The sequence below is a fragment of the Molossus molossus genome, unplaced genomic scaffold, assembly GCF_014108415.1.
Source record: "Molossus molossus isolate mMolMol1 unplaced genomic scaffold, mMolMol1.p scaffold_m16_p_2, whole genome shotgun sequence".
Lineage (NCBI taxonomy): Eukaryota > Metazoa > Chordata > Mammalia > Chiroptera > Molossidae > Molossus > Molossus molossus.
In genome coordinates, this window is record NW_023425355.1 from 147,400,878 (window position 1) to 147,415,316 (window position 14,439).

Genomic DNA, 14,439 nt, shown 5'->3' on the forward strand with positions numbered 1-14,439 from the left:
AGCCCTTGACCAAGGTGATGACCACAGGTTGAAGACCACCCATTCCCATACAGGATACTAATTTCACAACCCCGCATTTCATGCAGTCAATTGCAAGTCACTGTGCCCAAGGAGTCGATGGCATCTGTCATTGGGATATGCCCCAAATCCTCCTGCCTGGCCTGGACATTCCCATGTTTCCCAGCCGGCCCCTCCAGAATGCAGCCAATCCGAGCAACCCTGCAAATACACAAGTCTCAAAGCAATCTTCCCTGAAGAAGCCCAGCAACTTCCCAGTCCTTTGGGGATTAAGATCTCCAGCCCAACATGATCAATAAGCCTCATGAAATTGAACTCTTTGCTCTCCTTTCTGTTTTTTTTTTTTTTTTTAACTTCTGTTTATTCATTTGTAATTGGATTTATTGGGGGTGACATTGGTTAATAAAATTATATAGGTGATCCCACTTCTAGGAATATACCCTAAGAAGCCTGAAACACCAATCAGAAAGAACTTTATATGTACCCCCATGTTCGTAGCAGCACTATTTACAATAGCTAAGATGTGGAAACAGCACAAGTGTCCATCAGTAGACGAATGGATAAAAAAGCTGTGGTACATGTACACAGTGGAGTACTATGCAGCCATAAAAAAGGGAGATCTCTTGTCCTTTGAGATGACATGGAGGGACCTGGAAAGTATCATCCTAAGTGAAAGAAGCCAAACAGAGAAAGACAAGTATCATATGATCTCACTTACTTGTGGAATATAATGAACATAACAGTCTGAGGAATAGGGTAGACCCAGAGACGTGGAAGTGGGGTACAGACTGACAGTCCCCAGAAGAGACTGTGGGGGGAGGGAAGAGATAAACCACAGAACTTATATGCATGTACGCATAACCGATGGACATGGACACCAAAGCCGGGGACGGGGTGGGGGGGATGGGGAGGAGGGTGTCAATGGGGTAAAAAAGGAGAAACATCTGTAACAAAAATTAAATTAAAAATAAAATTTAAATTAAAAAAAAATTATATAGGTTTCAGGGGCACGATTCTATAAGACATCATGTGTGTATTGTATTGTGTGCTCACCACCCCAAATCCAGTCTCCTCCGTCATTACTGGTCCCCCTCACCCTCTTCTACCTGCCCACCCCCTTCCCTCTGGGAATCACCCCTGTTGTCTGTGTCTGTGAAGTTTTATCGTGTTTTTTTTCTTTGTCTAAACCCTTCACCTTCTCACCAGCCCCTCCCCTGCCCTCAGACAGCTGAGTCTGTGTCGATTGTATTTGTTATTTCGGGAGAACCGGAGCCCCCTGCCCTGCTGGTGGGCACCCAGACTGGTGCCACCCCTGTGGGGAGCAGGGTGGAGTCTCCTGGGAGAATTAAACATGGAGCTGCCCGAGGACCCACTTCTGGGAATTTATCCACCGAATCCCAAACGCCGATGGGAAAATGGAGACGCACCCCAAGTCCACCGCGGCGCTGTTGACGACATGAAGATTTGGAAGCAGCACAAAGCCCACCCGTGGGCGAGGGGGTAGAGAAGGTGGGTCCGTGTTCACGTTGCTCTGTCGGGCTCTCTCCCTTTCCTGAGCCCCTGGGCCATCTGGGGGCCTCCCTGAAATTCCTGCCAGGATCCCTGACTGCACCCGTGTGGCCTCCGTCTCTGGGATTTCTACCTCTGGCCCCATGAATTCCCACACGGGCCGTCACTCCGAGGGGCACATCCCTTCCTCAGGAAGGTCATCTTCAACGACTGCATGACCCACGGCCCCACTGCACTCCCCATAACCCCCACACCCCCATAACCCCTCATACTCCTCATAACCCCACCACCCTCCCCAAAATCCTACCACCCTTCTCATAAGCCCCCACATTCTTCATAACCCCCCACACTCCCCATAACCCCATCACACTCCCCATAACCCCCCACACTCCCCATAACCCCCACACTCCCCATAACCCCCCACACTCCCCATAACCCCATCACACTCCCCATAACCCCCCACACTCCCCATAACCCCATCACACTCCCCATAACCCCATCACACTCCCCATAATCCCCCACACTCCCCAAAATCCTACCACCCTCCTCATAACCCCACCACCCTCCTCATAACCCCACCACCCTCCCCATAACCCCACCACCCTCCCCATAACCCCACCACCCTCCCCATAACCCCACCACCCTCCCCATAGCCCACCACCCTCCCCATAACCCCACCACCCTCCCCATAACCCCACCACCCTCCCCATAACCCCACCACCCTCCCCATAGCCCCACCACCCTCCCCATAGCCCCACCACCCTCCCCATAGCCCACCACCCTCCCCATAACCCCACCACCCTCCCCATAGCCCACCACCCTCCCCATAACCCCACCACCCTCCCCATAACCCCACCACCCTCCCCATAACCTCTGCACCCTCCTCATAACCCCCCCACACTCCCCATAACCTCTGCACCCTCCTCATAACCCCCCCCCACTCCCCATAACCTCTGCACCCTCCTCATAACCCCATCACACTCCCCATAATCCCCCACACTCCCCATAACCCCCACACTCCCCATAACCCCATCACACTCCCCATAATCCCCCACACTCCCCATAACCCCATCACACTCCCCATAACCCCCACACTCCCCATAACCCTTATCAAGTCTCCCTTAGATCAAACAGACCAAACAGGACCCAGGAAGGAGCCGACCTAGATGAAGACTCCTTCTCCCTAACAGAGTGAGGAAGATTCAAGTCTGTCTCCTTACTCACCCGTCATAGAATGGCCGTTTCATAGCTTCTTATTCCGCCACCTGCCAGAGAAGAGAAATCATCTCAGAATCTCCACAAAGCAGACGTTTCACTCACCGCTGGACACTCAATGGTCCGAGCTGCTCACACTTGTTTTATGGCGGCTCGTTATGTTCTTCTTACCTAATTGCAAACAAGTGATGTTTGGGGAGAACTCAGTGGAAGTATGTGCCTGACTCCTCTGAGAATAGATCTCATGCAAGACTTCCAAGCCCTGGCTGGGTAGCTCCGTGAGTTAGAGCGTCCTCGAGATACGCAAGGTTTGCAGGTTTAATCCCCAATCAAGAATCAGGGCACACCCAAGAGTCAGCCAACAAATGCATTAAAGTGGAGCAACAAATCTCTCTCTCTCTCTCTCTCTCTCGGTAAAAGTCAATAATTAAAAAATAAAACAAGATTTCCAGCAAATGATGTCAATCCGCCAACCAAAACCTTTTATTTGTGAGTCACAAACATAAACAAGGCGTCGGTGAATGGGTACGTATTCACTAACACCTAGTGTGTGCACGGTGCACTCCAGCAAAGACCACGTCTGTGTGTGGTCAATAATCAATAGTTTCCTTCAAATACTCGGTAACGAAGAGCATGGACCTCTTGCCATGGGGGCCCCACTCATTTGGCAGAGACGGTCATTTTTAGCAACTGTAATTATGATTCTTCGACGGGAGTCCAAAAAGGGGTCCATTCTGGTGTCCCCCTGCTGAGGACCCTCCAATTCCCCCCCTTGGTAAGCGTCTATGAGCTCAGGACACACCCCCGAGACAAATGATGCAGAATGAAGATGAGGAAAATAGGAATTGAGTTTACAGGACATTCTCATTCCCAAAATATTTCACACACATGTCCCACTGCATCCTCAAACTACCTCCCCTGGCTTCTTCCCAAGGTTAATGACACGCACTGGTTTTATAGGAGAGGGTGTTGGGAGATCGTAGAGTTTATAGATTTTCACAAGAGGGGGTCACTTGATGTGGGATTCAAGGTGAGGTGTCTGACTCTGTGTGTGTGGGTGCACATGTGGGTGGATGTGTGTCCCCAATATCCAGGGTCATGTCCTCATCTCTGACTTCAAGTAAGGCTCTCAAATGAGACATGTCTACAGGCTATTACCTGGGGGGTGTTTGGTGACGCCCACATTCCAGTCTTCGAGTGGTGGCCTAATTTCTCTGCCCTACACCTCCATTCACTCCATCTGACTTGGATTTGATTTCATTGTGGCCATACTCTGGTTTTTTGTTTGTTTGATTTTTTTTTTTTTTAATCTCTCCAACTTCACAGCCTAAAGCATTAGATAGCATTTCAGTAAACTCACAACATTATAGGTTGGTTTCATCTCATTAAAGCTGGTAACAATGTTTTTAAAATACTCCACATTTTAATGTTTGTATCTTTAGACATTAACACCCAATGACTCCCAAATAGCAAAGTGTGTTGGTCCTTGACATGGGGTAATTTTATGGAGAAGCTGGGAACAGGACCTTCTCTGGAAATGGGGTCTCTGCAAATGGTATGGAGTGAAGAGTCTGAGCGGAGGCCGTCCTGGGTCAGGGGGGCCTCCGTCCAATGACAGGTCCTTGGAAGAGACAGAAGAGGAGACACAGACGCAGAGGAGAAGCCCCGTGGGGACAGAGGAGAGACGGGGCCCCCGCCCAGGGACGCCTGCAGCCCAGGAGCCGGAAGAGGCCGGAAGGACCCTCCTGGAGCCTCGGACGGAGCGCGGCCCTGGGACACCCCGTCTCAGATGGGGGTGTGGGTGAATTTCTGTTGTTTCAAGCCCCTGGTAGGTGGTCACATATTAGAGTCACCACAGGAAACAAATATGAATACCTGAAAAAAGAAACTTCTGTCTGATAAAAGATGCCATCAACAAAGGGAAAAATGGCATGTTCAGAAAAGAAAAAAATACCTGCAATATTTTGTCCAAATAAATTAGAAAAAGGACAAAAAAATAGAAAAACATAGGGCATCAGCAGGCAGTTTATACAATACAATCAAATGATCAAAAAGCATGTAAAACTATGCCTAGCCTCCTGAGGGAACCAAAAAAAAAAAGTCCATTTTAGAGATCGTAAGGTGATCTGCCTCACTATCAAACCATCTGTATTTTCGCATGTTTGACAGCGTGCACTTTTGACAAGGATTCAAAGGAAGTTACCTTCAGTCTTCCAGTGAAACTATCTGTGAGGTTCCTGTTGCCAGGAAACACTTTTAAAAACTTTGTTTCAATGGTTCCAAAGGCCAGAAAGAGAATGTTGATTGCAACATTGTTTTTAAATAGAGTCACATTCACGTGCACTGGAACTTCCGTTCTGGGTGATTCAATAGACTGGAAACTAGGCTGCAGAATTCTTTGCTGTGTCCCTCCAGATAAGAAGGGCGCATTCCTTCATCTCTGGTCTCTTTGATCACAAAGCTGACTGATTCTACAAGGCGCTTCCCAGCCGCCCGGGAAATAAAAACAGTGATTAGTTTTACAAGCCCTTTCATGCGAGGGTATAGCAATCCTACCTGGAGGTGCTGACGGTTCACCATTTCTCCACGAGGAAGGGCTGTAATAATATCATCTCTCCGACTCCTGCACCCATCACCGGAGCTACAGTCACACTAATAAACCTAAACACAGCCTGACCATCCATTAAGATAATTGCTCTGTTAATTATTGATAAACTAAAAGGGTCTGGCCATGGAAATCAGTCTCAGAATTCCCCGCCTTCTCTCTGTGAAAGAGATGCCCCTTCCTTCTCCTCTGTGGCTGAAAAGTGTGCAATTATTCAGCAGCCTCCGCACCTCCCCAATCAATTTGAGGAGTGGATGCCTCCAAGTGGCTTGATATTTAGAGTAGGACCCCAAGTCCTCTTCATGAGAGTCGTGTTTAGATGACCAAGTCTAAGGTGTCATTAGAAACCAGGAAATCGTGGAGGGAAATTAGCAGGTCACAATTCACTCGAACAAAATCACGGCATCATACTCGCCATTTCAGCCTCTCTTTTCTTTCTCAGCTCTGTGCTCAGAACCAGGACCGGGAGGAGGGAGCGACCATCAATTGGGCCAAAGCAGATGAAGCAAGAATAAGAATGGTCATTGCAACACTGTTTGAAATAAGTTTTTTTGTTTGTTTTTTAATCTTTATTGAGTTTAGAGAGAGATAGAAACATCAGTGAGAGAGAACATGAATTGGCCGCCTCCTGCAGGCCCCCCACTGGGGATCGGGCCCACAACCTGGGCATGTGCCCTGACCAGGAATCAAACCGGTGACTTCTTGGTGCAGTGTCGACACTCAACCACTGAGCCACACCGGCTGGGCTGTCTTAAAATAAAGTCAAATGCATGTGACCTGGAACATTCATTCCAGATGGCTCAATGGACTAGACACTATCAAGACTGCAGAATTCTCTGCTATTTCCCTTCAAATAAGGAGGATGTATTTCTTCATCTTCTGCAAGGTGTTCACCCAGTGGTCCACAAAAAAGTAAAACTCCAGCCCTGGCCGGTTTGGCTCAGCGGTTAGAGCGTCAGCCTGTGGTCCACAGAGACCCAGGTTCGGTTCCCGCTAAGGGCATGTACCTTGGCTGCAGTTTGTCCCCGGCCCTGGTTGGGTCGTGTGGGTGGCGGCCACTCGATGTGTCCCTTTCACATCGATGTTTCTCTCTCTTCCTCTCTCTCCTTCCCGCTCTATCCGAGTAAAAAATGGAAAAATGTCCTCGGGTGAGGATAAAAAAAAAAAAAAGTAAAACTCCACCCTAGCCGGGTTTGCTCAGTGGTTAGAGCATAGGCCTGTTGGACCAGAGAGTCTTGGGTTCGGGTGCCACTAAGGGCATGCACCTCGGTTACAGTTTGTCCCCGGCCTCGGTTGGGGTCGTGTGGGTGGCAGCCACTCAATGTGTCTCTTTCACATCGATGTTTCTCTCCCTCTCTTCCTCCCTCTCTCCCTCCTGCTCTGTCTGAAGACAAATGCAAAAATGTCCTCGAGTGAGGATAAAAGAAAGAAAAGTAAAACTCCATGTATGTAGGAGTCAGGATGAAAGACATGGAGAACAGTTTCTCAGCCTCACACTCTGGCAACGAGGTGGTGACTCCTCTGAGGTGGGACATCCTGTGCACTGTTGGGTACTGAGCAGCCTTCCTGGTCTCCCCGATCAGACACCAGAAGCTGTTCCTCCTCAGTCATGACAAAAATGTCTCTGGACATTGTCACATGGCCCCTGGGAAGAAAGTCATCCCCAGTGCTGAATCAATGCCATAGACAATGCATGGAGTATAGACAGATATAGACGTAGGTTGTTGACAGTTAAGTAGAGACTGAGATACAAAATAGACAGGTAGATAGATGATAGAAAAGGTGGATGGATGGATGGATGGATGGATGGATGGGGGGGATGGATGGATGGGGGGGATGGATGGATGGATGGATGGATGGATGGATGGGGGGATGGATGGATGGATGGATGGATGGATGGATGGGTGGATGGATGGGTGGGTCATAGATGATGGATAGATGGATGGATGATGGATAGATGGATAATGGATGGATGGATGGATAATGGATGGATGGATGGATGGATGGATGGATGGGTGGGGGATGGATGGATGGATGGATGGATGAATAAATGGATGGGTCATAGATGATGGATATATGAATGGATGGGTGTATGGGTGTATGGATGGATGGAGGGGTGGATGGATGGATTGATGATGGATAGATGAATGAATGGGTAGATGGGTGTATGGATGGATGGATGGATGGATGGGTGGGTCATAGATGATGGATAGATGGATGGATAATGGATGGATGGATGGATGGATGGATGGATGGATGGATAATGGATGGATGGATGGATGGATGGATGGATGGATGGATGGATTGATAGATGATGGATGGATGGATGGACGGAGGGATGGATTGATAGATGATGGATGGATGGATGGATGGGTGGGTCATAGATGATGGATAGATGGATGGATGATGGATGGATGGATGGTAGATAGATGATACATAAATAAATAGATGATAGATAGATGATGGATAGATAGGCAGACAGATACATGTTAGATGGAGTCAGTGTTGATCAGCATCAGCACCACTGATGTTTATTCGGGTCTAGACCTTCTCTATGGTGGGGTGTCCTGTGCACTGTAGGGTGTTGAGCAGTGTCCCTTCTCTCCACTATCCAATGCCAGCCACATTCCCCAGGTATAACTACCAAAATGCCTGCAGACATCACCCAGTGTCCCCAGTGAACAAAATCATCATATCTCTACTGTGAAGTCCATTGAACTAGACCAACGGAAAATCATCTTTGTCCGCTGGATCAAAGGCTGCTTATCAATGATGTGAGGTGCTCACTCTCTCGATCACACCTGTGCTGATTTAGAACACAAGCCTCGCCAGTTTATTCTTTTAAATTTTAAATAGAAAATCGTTAAAAGGGAGGTAGCAGTTTACTTGCTGCGTTGTTTTACTACATCGCTCCCGGAGGACATCGGATGAGCTGGGTGACGGCATGATTCCCCAGTTCCTTCCTTACGCGGGAGACTGCTAAAGAGATTCGCAGAAACCCCCGAACCTCTTCCAAATTTCCCGATGGAACCCCTCGCTCCCTTATTATTTCAAAACATAAGAGAGACCACTCAACAAGATGAAACTTTTCCATACAGCTGGTGTTCACATCTTCCCAACAATAAATATACAGCCAGTTTTGTCGTGGGGTGAGATCCACCCCACCTTTCTCTGAGTTGCATTTTACAGAGAAAACCTCCACTCACAACAGGATTGAATTATAGCGACTGTGAAGTCAAGTCAGAGACCAAAACCCCTGTCTCACTGGCAGGATGGTTCTGTGGCAAATCCACTTATGATCCCTCAGACGCAAGGATTCACGTAGTCTCAATAATAGCACAGGCCGCGTATGTCTTCACGGATCATAACAGACACCCTGTGCCCAAAATAAAATACATTTTTTTTTTTTTCTGGTACGTGCCCTTAGCAGAAACCGAACCCAGGACTCTCTGGTCCACAGGCCGATGCTCAACCGCCGAGCCACACTGGCCAGAGTAAAAGACATCTTTTGAGGTTCACAAATGTACTTGTGCGGATATCAGTATTTTACAACTAAAAAAAAAATATATTTCCACCCTGCCGGTTTGGCCCAGTGGTCAGAGCGTCCAACCACGGACCCCAGAGGCTCGAGTTAAGTTCCCGCTCAGGGCACAGACCTCGGTTGCAGTGTGTCCCCGGCCCTGGTTGGGGTCGTGTGGGTGGTAGCCACTCGATGTGTCCCTTTCACGTCGATGTTTCTCTCTCTCTCTTTCCCCCTCTCTCCCTCCCGCTGTGTCTAACAATAAATGATAAACGCAAAAATGTCCTTGGGTGAGCATAAAATATACATATATATACACACACACACACACACATATATACACATATATACATATACATACACATATACACACATATATACATATACATACATATATACACACACATACATATACATACATATATACACATATATACATATACATACACATATACACACATATATACACATATATACAATAAATACACATATACACATATATACATATACATACACATATACACATATATACATATACATACACATATACACATATATACATATACATATACATACATATATACACATATATACATATACATACATATATACACATATAGACACATACATACATATATACACATATAGACATATACATACATATATACATACATACATATATACACATATATACATATACATACACACACGTATACACATATATACATATACATACATATATACACATACATATATACATATACATACATATATACATATATACACACACACACACATATCACACCAACTGGTGTGATCTTTGATTACCCACTTACTTACCCTCCAGAGAATGGCACAAATAGTCAATGACACCCACTATTGATCTGACACCCAAGGGCGCACAAATAACCAGGTCTGGGGCAGCCAGAAACCAGGGGAACACGTTGTCACCCCGAGCAGGAACGAGCTATTCATTCCGACAGGACCCGCCACGCATCTCGAAACACGTTGGCCGAGTGAAAAGCCAGACACGCGACGCTGCCATATTCCGTGGAGGTGAAATCCCAGAACATTTTCAAAGGAGGAGGGGACAGAGAGAAGGGTGACTTCATAAAATGAATCGTCACCTGTTCACTTCCCAGCCCACTGGTCACCGCGCGGCCAGGAGGCAGAATCAGTGAAGGGGACGAGCTGACTCACCTGGGACCTGGAGTCCCTTCGTCTCCGCATTTATGAACACTGAGCTCCAGGGACAGCTCCAGCTCACTGTGCGCATTCCTGTCATTAAATCCTAATTAAGGGCCAAGGCGGGGACCTGAGCAAGTCTGAGAGTCATTTTTGTATGACGACGTACGCTAGAGCGATTGGCCGAAGAAATCCTGCCTCCCCGCCCCTTGACCGGACCCAACACACGCACGTCCCCTTCAGGGGGTTTCACGAAAGGGGACTGAGCGGAACCCAGGGCGATTCAGTGTCTCCTACGCGACCGCGGAGTGTCCATCACTGAGGACGGTACGGGGATGACCGCTTTTCCTCGCAAAACCAGAACTTTGGAACCCTCTGCCTAAATGGCTTTAGTTTTCTTTCATGAGACGTCAGAGTATCAAGTGTCTTCCACTGTTCCTAGACCTGTCTGCGGAACTCAGCTCCTTTAGACTACAAACGTCACCATAAAATTAGCTATATACATATATATATATATATATTACATATGCGTACGTGTATTTATATCTGTGTATATGTGTGCGTCCATGTTCACGCTATGTGTGCACACAAACAGTTGTGTGTGCGCGTGTACGTCAGTGTCTGTGTGTTTATGTGCGCGGATGTGTATATATTTAAGTACATGGATAAGGTACGCGGAAGGTATGCCTATGTATTTATATGCACATGTGTGTGCGTGTCTGTGCCCGCATGTGTGTCTGTGTGTGCGTGTTTCTTTCTGAGAAGGAAGGACAGACAGCTGCACAGGAGAAAGTTGGGTCGTAGTGAATACTAGTCCACAGCTGTTCCCAACCCTGGTACGTGCTCACCGGGAAATACAAGGCCGTTCGAGGTCACAGGCGGCAGCGTGTCTCTGGGATCAGGAAGGACAGCTGTGGGCAGAAGGCGGGGCCCAGACGGGGTTGCGATGGGGAGACAGGCGATGGGCGTCTGGGAGACAGGACGGGACAGGGACGTCCCCGCAGGAAGGCGTTGCTCCGGGTGCAGATACCAGGACCCCGAGGCGCGGACTCCGAACAAGGTGTTTCATCCTCCGTCCTGGGGTCCCCGTCCCGTCGTCCTCAGACCTGCTCCCGTCATCTCTGCAGACGGTGCTTGGGGACCCCAGGGAGTCAGGCCCCGTGCAGAGGTCATTTTTTCCTGTTTAATTGTCCAGAGATTTGAGGCCTGAGACACGCAAGACAGCAGTTCTGAGTCTATTTATATTATTTCGACGGTCAACTCAAATTCTCTCTCCCTCTCTCTTTTTTTTTTTTTTACTGTAGCATGTTGGGCCCAACCCTCAACCTCCTGGCTCAGAAAAGCTGAGGTGCAGTGTTGAAATCTGTAATTTAAAAATATCCTGACGCCCTCCTGGCCCGGAGCCAAGCCGCAGACACCCTGCCTGACTTATGCGTCCCCCTATTTCTAAAAAGGCCCCGATGCAGCCGTACACTGTCTGCAGGTGCCTCCTCGCAGGGGTGTCTGGGGCATTTGCCGTGTTCCCCATTTCCCCGGGTTGGTAATGCCACGAGGGGACCGCGGAGGCTGAAATCCCAGTCTTTACCGGTCTAGCGTCCGGTGACCTGTCATTGCGGTGCAGTGAGCCTGGGACCCCTGGTTCGTTCGTCTGGTGGGAAATTGTATTCTGTTTCTTCTTGACGTTGCATGGATACGTCCGGGGTCCCTTTCCCTGTCTCCAATGTACACGAAGCCGCCGATGCCGAAGAGACACGCGGCTGTTTAAACAGAAGCAAACACAGCGGATGGAGTCGCCACAGGTCAGGGGTGAAGGCTCAGGAAGAACAGGAGCTGGGGCAGTGGGAACAGGGACCCGACCCCCTTGACCCCACACCGACCGATGGTTCCCAGGTGACAGGGGCCCCCCTTCTTCCCCTCCTCACACCTGGTCTTCAGCTGACACCCCAGAAGGAGAAGGTCGTCGTGAGACACATTGTAGCAACTGTCTGACTGGATACAGGTGCAAGTGCACGGTCTTTGGTTCAAACTTCTAGCTTTGCTACTGAGCAGCTGGGTTTGACCTTGCTGTGCGACGTGACCTTTGTGAGCCTCAATTATGATGATGTGGGTGGGAGGGAAGGAGGTGTTTAAATATGTTCCTCATGCCCGCCGGTGAGGCTCAGGGGTTGAGCGTCGACCCTGCAGCAAGAGGTCGCCGGTTCGATTCCCGGTCAGGGCCCAGGCCCAGGTTGTGGGCCCATCCCCAGTGGGGTGCACACAGGAGGCAGCCAGTCAATGTTCTCTCTCATTCATGTTTCTCTCCCTTTTTCTTCCTCTCTCTCTCAAATCAATAAAGGAAAAAAATTTTAATATCTTTTTCAGGCCCTGGCTGGCATTGCTCAGTGGACAGCGCATCAGCCACACACGGAAGGGTTTTGGGTTTGGTTCCCCGTCAACAGCACGTACCGGGGGTGCAGGTTTGATCCCAGGCCTCACTTTGAGCTTGTACAGGGGGCAGCCAATCCATCCATGTGTCTCTCCCATGTCGACGGTTCTTCCTCCCTCCCTCCCAGTCTCTCTAAAATTCAATGGAAATAATACCGTCCGGTGAGGATTAGCAGAAAAAGAAAGAAAGAGAGAGAGAGAGAGAAAGAAGGAAGAAAGGAGGGAAGGAAGGAAGGAAAGAAGGAAGGAAGGAAGGAAGGAAGGAAGGAAGGAAGGAAGGAAGGAAGGAAGGAAAATAAAAATAAAATATCTTCCTCAGGGTGATTAGATTAACTAAAATTTCCAAAAAAATTTTCTTATCCATCTTTTTTTTTCTTTTTAAAGAGAAAGAGAGGGCGGGAGGGAAAACCATCGGTGTGTCCTTCCCCTTACGAATAGTCCCTGCTGGCCCGTGCGTGGGCCCCGACCAGGGCCGAACCTGCAGCCTGGACCAGCACGGGGACGACGCTCTGACCCACTGAGCGCCCGGCCAGGCCTCACGGGCTGCTGTGACCTTTGGCACCGGGCCTGGTAAGCGGCTGACAGGGGGCAAACACACACCTGCGGTGAGCTAACCCGCCCGGCGTCAGGAAGGAGGACTCACTAAGGAGGGCGGATTAACATTCCCAGCACATGAGCAAGGCCGGTTCTTACCACGTCCAACAGGCCAGACCTCCCTGAGACTGTGGGCGCGTTTCACCTGGGAAGGGTACTGTTCAGACTGACCGACCTCCTGGGGGGGGGGGGGCAGGGATGAGATGAACCAAAGAATTTCCACGCATGTACATGTAACCAATGGACACAGACAACAATGCTGGGGGGGTGGATGGGGAGGACGGTGTCTGGGGGGGAAAAGGAGAAATATCTGTCACAAAAACACATTATGAAAAATTGAGAGAGGAAAAAAAATAGATGAACAGGGGCGACCCTCGGAACAGCGTTCCCACGATAAATAAAGGTGTCAGATCCAGTTGCCGTATATACAAGGCGTTTGGGCCTGGACACTGATTGTGCCTTGGACCCCAACCGGCACCGTTGTCAGTTTTTCCCCATTTCGTGGCCCAGACACGAGGGGACTGCTTCACAGACACGGGTGTCCAGACGGCAGGACCCTTCGGATACGTTCACATCGTACCTGAGCACGTCCGTCTGTTCTGCCACGACCTGTATCCGGCAAACGTTGCACTAACGCAGGATAAAGCCAAAGGAAGTCGGAAGGGGGGAGGAGGAGGCAGGGAGGAGGGAAGGAAGGAAAGGCAGAGACACAGACAGGAGCTGAAAATCCTAAGTGGGAGCCCACCGGCTCTGGGTCGAACCCGCACCCTGCCTGAGCTCCGCCGGACCCTGAAAATCTGAGCAAAGGACGAAGCTGGGACCGGTCAGCCAGCGGTGACTGAAACGTCTTCTCCAGCCAACCCCAAATACTTGATCCCGGGGGACCCCACCAGCCTGCTTGACCCCCTGGCACACTCGGCAAAGCCTGGGGGCATTTTGGGTTCGAGTGGGCAGTGAGGTGGGTGCTGTTGGTCTCTGAGCATAAAGATCAGACACTGCTGGGCACCCTACTGCGCACGGGACACCCCGCAGGGAAGACCTACCAACACGGACGGGCTTGGGGCAAACATTCCTGCCATCACCGAACGCAGACATGGGGTGAATGGAAGAGAACCTCGGGATGTTTACCATGATCCCCAAAATATATTCCTTGGCCCTAAGTACACGCCGCTGCCCCTGGTTCTTTTGGATTCATCGGACGCAGAAAGAATTACTCCGGCGGCGTCCCTGATGCAGCCTGGCGCGTCTCAGATCGACGCGGCCCGGTGTCCAGGCCATTGGAGGCCAAGAGCAGAGCTTGGGGATCCGCGGGTCCCCCTGTGCGGATGCCACCCCAAGTGTGTTTATTCAATCCTCCCCTGTGCGGATG